This window comes from Panulirus ornatus, chromosome 21 (assembly GCF_036320965.1).
Source record: "Panulirus ornatus isolate Po-2019 chromosome 21, ASM3632096v1, whole genome shotgun sequence".
NCBI lineage: Eukaryota > Metazoa > Arthropoda > Malacostraca > Decapoda > Palinuridae > Panulirus > Panulirus ornatus.
In genome coordinates this window covers 7,347,553-7,353,881 of record NC_092244.1, presented here as the reverse complement: position 1 = coordinate 7,353,881, position 6,329 = coordinate 7,347,553, and the positions used below count along the sequence as shown (strand labels likewise).

Below are 6,329 nucleotides of genomic sequence, written 5' to 3'. Positions count from 1 at the left end.
CGTATCATCCATTCTCTCCAGGAAAGCCAACAGAAGGAGAAATCACAAAATCCGATTCCCAAATCTCGAGGTTGCATAGGTGTCGAGATTATCCTGGTGTGCGGGTATTCCACATCAACAGGTGACGACTCACTCCCTTTATATGCGGCTATTCCACATCCAAAGGTGCCTAATTCCCTTGCATGCAGCACTTCCATTTCTACAGGTGGCTTATTCGCTTCAGTATGGGGTACTGTCTACGTATGTGTGCACGGCTCTTCTCTCTCTTAGCCAGAGCGGAGTCAAAGAGCCTCCCGCCGTATGAACTCTTCAGCTATCACTTCTCTCCAAACCACACCTTCCCTTCCGCCTTGACTGTATCTCTCTCTCTCTCTCTCTCTCTCTCTCTGTTCTAGATGTTATTCCGGTCACTACTCGCGTGAGCTGTTTACGTTCAGTCGTGTGCTCCAGCCCCCAAAGAACTGAACCCACGGCACGCGTCTGATTGCTGCTTCCCATTGTTTCTGGGTGAGGACCAGCCACGCGAGGGTGGACCGTTATGATACCTCCTCCTTTCCTCGCACAGCAAAGCTGATGGTAAGTAAGCCTTCCAACTTAAAGATTCGGATTTACAGACATCTGATCTCAAATCAATCCCTGTAGTATCATCTATACTACTAATAGTTTTTTCCTTTCATCCGAGATCGCCACGACTGAGCACCTGCTGCTGTGGTCCAAAGTGTATCTCATTCAGTACATCCTAAATATATATATGTCGCTACCTCGCTAACGCGGGAAATGGCGAATAGTATGAAAGAAAAAAAAAAAAATATATATATATATATATATATATATATATATATATATATATATATATATATATATATATATATATATATATTATCCCTGGGGATAGGGGATTAAGAATACTTCCCACGTATTCCCTGCGTGTCGTAGAAGGCGACTAAAAGGGGAGGGAGCGGGGGGCTGGAAATCCTCCCCTCTCGTTTTTTTTTTATTCTTCCAAAAGAAGGAACAGAGAATTGGGCCAGGTGAGGGTATTCCCTCAAAGGCCCAGTCCTCTGTTCTTAATGCTACCTCGCTAACGCGGGAAAATATATATATATATATATATATATATATATATATATATATATATATAATCTATACAAGCAACACACTTCGTGTAAAAATAAGGATATACTGAGGAATATAATTGTTATTTCTTCATCAGACTGTGTTTGTAAACAGGTGCTTTTTGTTGCGCTAATCTGGTGAAGTTGGCGCTCATATAGTGAAGTACAGAGAACTGAAAACGTAGAGCCAGCTTCAGCAGGAGGCGAGCCAGATGATGAACTGGGCCAGCTTGTAAACAGGAGTGTGTGGCTCCAGCCACGACACATACTGTAAAGGGAGGCAGCGGGAAAGTGATTCTTCGACCCCTCTAGCACGATGTTACAACCTTAGAGCACGAACTACAACCCTTGAGCACTACGGTCAGACCCTTGAGCACACTGTTTCGACCTTAGAGTACGAAATAGAACCCTTGGGCATAACTTGACAACCCTCGAGCAAGACGGTAAGACACTTGACCATGACTTTAAAGACCCTCGACCAGCAAGGTATGAAGACGTGGCTATAAACGTTCAGGTTATGGGCCAGGTTATCATGCGTGCGCGCACGGTCGTCTCTCCTGCTCGAGACTGAAATGTCAACCAAGTCGTGCAAAGTGATGTGATCATTGCACGAAAGCGCACTTGGGAATTTATCGTGTTTCATTTTCCAGTGGACTCATCAGCATATATATATATATATATATATATATATATATATATATATATATATATATATATATATATATATATATATATGTATTAGCGTTAATGATAAGGCCTTGATAAGGGCATTCTGCTGTCCGTACCGTCTCGGCTAACATAAAAAAGTGCGGAAAAAGTTCCCTTACGCCCGAGTGAGAACCTTGGTATTTGAAGTTCACTTTCAGGAAACAACTGATTCACTTAGATTTACCGTTCCAGAAGAATCAAGTTCTAAAGAAACATTCAAACTTCACACATCTTTAGATATGATACCGGTCAAGATAGACGTATCAGCTGTATCTCACCCAGGGTGTTATCAACTTAAAAAATAACGTTTGCTTAACTGAGTGTGAGTGGATCCAACGCAAAGAGATATTGGAGTGATGTCGGATTTCCTGAGCTTATGAACAAAAAAAAAAAAAACTAGGTTAAGTTAGATTAGTTTTGGTTTGGTTAGGTTTGGTTAGATTGTGTTGGGTTGAGTAACAATTGTTTGGGTTGTAACCTAACCTAGCCTAGAACACCATTTGGGGGAGGAGAAGGGGGGGGGGGCGGCGAATCTTCAGGTCATCCTCCAAGTCTTGGGTATATAATGACAGTGGAGGGAAGACCCTGCAGGCCAGTAGATGGAGTGTGTGTGCGTGTGTGTGTGCTTGAGACAGCGGGGGCCACGGGAGGTCACCCGGGACGGCCGCCGCCGCTCACTGACCTTCAACAATCAACTTAGATTTTGACAGATATCCGCAAGTCCTCAGATATCGAAGCTTGTGCTTCTGCTGCACTGGTGAAAAACAACCACACTGTTAAGGGAGCTATACGACATCCATCAACATGGAAATCATCATAAGTCGGGCAACAAAGTTCTTACGAGTGTTAAGACAATCAGCACAGGAGAGCTAGGCTTTCATCGGCACTGGCAAAGCCTCACATATGGGCATCTCGGACACACTACACGACAGGGGAACTTCGCCTCTATACAATACACCTGTCAAACAAATACATGTGGGAGCTACCAAAGACCTACGAGTGTTGCCCAGGACATACTAGTGTCACGTACATACCCAGGGTTACGTGGCTTTTCCTACCTTATGGTTTGTGGTCACGAGCAACGAAAGTTGTGGTGCAGGAATACTTGTACACGCTTAACGGTCTGCCTCTCTGACCACACAGCTCACTCAACACCTTAAGGGAACTTTGATGGATGATGATACAATCAAAAAGAGCCAGCGAGTGAGGATCTTGAGAGGCTGGGATCACGGGTGTAACTCCCAGAGGAGGAGCGCACCCAAACACAACTTTCCGACACGAGAGCCGAGCGCCAACTGAATCTTTACACCAGACACCCCTCACTGAAGTTGCCACGGTACACTGCCAATTCGTCAGTACACCTCCTTTAATATAAGTATACTTAAAATTAATCCAAAAGGTATATACACATGTATATATGATTAACTGATAAATAAGATTTTACGTGAGCTAATTTCTACTTTAAAATATTATCAAAAGCCATGGCCAGGAACTTCAGAGTGACTTCTTTTATGCTAGTTGGTAACAGCCTGACTCCAGCTGATTCTGACAGGAGGGGCCAACGCCGAACACTTGCTGCCCCATCTGCATGTAATACACTTCTCAATGCCCCCTACTCTCCGTCACCTCTACAATGAACAGGGAATGACCTCATCAATCACAAGGTGTGCAACCTGCAACAGCAAAGTTATGGGCGCCCTCAGCAACTCTGAGCTATTAGGCAACACAGGAGCCTCCCTCTCGTCTCCCACCATGGTCCGAGCCGGACGAACCAGTACCCAGTTTTCAGCAGAAACTCACGGGTATTAGGGCTGGACGCCCTCTGGTAGACACATGGGAACGCGATATGTTGGCCATCAGTACCCTCGGGCTGGGTCAACGGCCAAGGGGGGAAATCACCATGCTAAACAATAAGACTTTTGTCATGGCAATGTGACAAACCATAATGCCATTCACAGCCAACATTACCGGGACGCCTTGATTAACCTTCAAGACGACATGACAGAAGAATCAGTGGTGGAGCCTTCGCCACGCTTGGCTCTTCTCACCTTTCGAGAAGTATCCCACACGGTGTCAACATTCACGTTACATTACGCTCCTCAATAGTTAACATTCCCGAATAAGAACAACTTCTTTAACAATTTCGGCTTCGGACGATTTCCTTTCCTTTTTCTTTCTCGTTCGATACAAAGATGATTATATGGATATAATTCACCAGCAAGTGAATGTTAAACTTATCGACTCGAGAATAAATGCGCAACACTTCAGATTAACAGGCTAGGGAAGGAGTGTAGCGGTTGCGGTTGGTGTAGGTAGGATGGCAATGCAAGGTTAGTGTTGGGCAGCACTGGCCACTACCACACACACTACCTACTGCTCATGGACACACACACACACACACCTTCCAACATCTCAGGTTCACCTTGTGATGCACACGGCTGTCATCAGCCACCCTGCACTTGGGCCCAATACAGTGTCTCTCTTGTGAGGCATATGCCACGCCCACACATACCAAGGGATCCGCCCTTTCCCAGCCGCTTGCAACACTACTAACGGGTGACCATCAGATGAATGACAAATTCCTGAATAAAAACTACAGGGCGTGACCTTTACAGGTACAGAAGACACGATTGTAGAGCAGGTACCCCGCTGGGGGTCACCACACAATCAGACACTACAGATGCCGCTGAGTAACAGGGAGCAGCTAATCTACGATATGGATATCTTTGTGAATGCTTATGTGATGTAAATATGTGAGAAAAAAACAGTTGTGTACCCTGGTACACAGGCGGGAGGTCCTTGACCCCATAAAAGACGGCCACTCATCTACTCAGTGTGAGTGCGGACCTCATAACAGAAGACTGTTTAGGAGCAAATGAATATCCTAACAGATAACAACACGGCTAAATATAGGTCAACATTATAAAAGTGAATCGCTGTGTTATATGTTGGCGAACCTTACTGTTCTGGATCAATCATATAAATGCTGTAAATAAACTATCAGTCAGATGGGTGCACCATGTAAAACTGGAATATTCTTCAAATCTAACTGTTAAGTTAAATCAGTTCAAGGAGGAGTTTGCACATCAATGCCGGGTTTTGGGCGGCCTGAAGCAGGTTTGGAAGCAGGCGACATCCTTGGCCTACTCCAGCGCCAAACTACAATCCCCAGGCTGGCACACTTCACCCACAGTAAACTCACGAGGGTTTACAGGGAAGGATCTCCGCTATTTGGGCCTTGTTGCGCAACTACTGTCGTGAATGAGGACATACGACATCTCTCTCGGTCCACACGCTATGCCTTCCCGGCCGCAATTCCCGCGCACTCCTCCTAAAACAATATTTGGAATACTGCATCTATGAAGGATCTTGTTTACATAACGGCTGAGGGACGTATGACGGAGCAGGAAAACCAGCAGGTGACGCTCCCACTGATACCCGCACTGCGGACTAACCTCCTCACTATATAACCATACTGCACTCACTACCACACTATACATACACACACACACACACACACACACACACACACACACACACACACATATATATATATATATATATATATATATATATATATATATATATATATCACTTACCCTCAACCAGGGTAAAAAAAATGTGAGGATATGGCATAATCATATGAAAATATCTTTTTGCGGTCGAGAAATACACTTTTCTTTTTCCTACCTGGTTTAATGTCTAGAGACGATGTTAAGTGATGATCGGTGCTGCTGTTAGGTGTAGAGCGGGAGGGACAGGTTTAGGGGAGTGTAGAGAGTGGGCGGAGGGTGAGGCAGGTGCGTGTGTACAGGTGTGACAGTTCTCAAGAAGACGTGTGCGAGCGCGCATATCAGCGATTACTATTTGTGTATTACGGGAGCCGAGTTTTAACACTGGTGTTGCTCCGTTTCTCAACCTTGTTTAGTAAATGTACCATGTTTTCCCTCCTATGCGTGTATATACACATGGTCCACATACCAGTACCACACGGCCACATACCAGCCACAGGACAAGGGCTGAGGGGGAGACACATACACACAGACAGGCCACGAGTGAGACAAGGGGCACGTGGGTAACGGTGGCTGGCCACGGGACGGGTGCTGGAAAAGTGAAGGCGAGTTGGTTGGGTGTGCAACACTCACCTGGGGAGCCTCCCGCCACCGCCGCCGCCACACTTCCTCACCTCCCAGCCCAGCCTGGGACACACACACACACTGACTCCCTCCCATGGTGCTACTACACTCTACTCGCTAACTTACACACGCTACGGGCGCCTTGCACCGATAGATTACATGCTTCAAAATTACATGCTTCAAACACGTTGACCTCAAGATATTTCTTACAGCAAAAGGGGAGAGAGAGAGAGGTAAGACGAAGAGAACGAAGAGACAAGAGGGATATAAAACAAGCAAAACATGAAGGGAAATTGATGAGGACGCTGAAGGCAAACAAGCAATGATACATCCTGACTGCTGTGCACAAAATAAATGACAAAAAGTCAAC

General features: G+C 45.5%; 1 protein-coding gene across 14 annotated transcripts in view; it reads right to left on the bottom strand.

Annotated features, from left to right (window-relative positions):
* The window catches only part of mmy (UDP-N-acetylglucosamine pyrophosphorylase mmy), a 114,782-nt gene that overhangs the window by 51,704 nt on the left and 56,749 nt on the right, over positions 1-6,329 (bottom strand). Inside the window, exon 1 of one of the 14 annotated variants that reach the window (XM_071675667.1) lies at positions 2,882-3,127. The exons of the other annotated variants lie outside the window; for them this stretch is intronic. The gene's annotated coding sequence lies outside the window, so the exon portion shown is untranslated. Of the gene's footprint in view, positions 1-2,881; positions 3,128-6,329 lie in introns of those variants that run through there. 14 annotated transcript variants of the gene reach the window in all.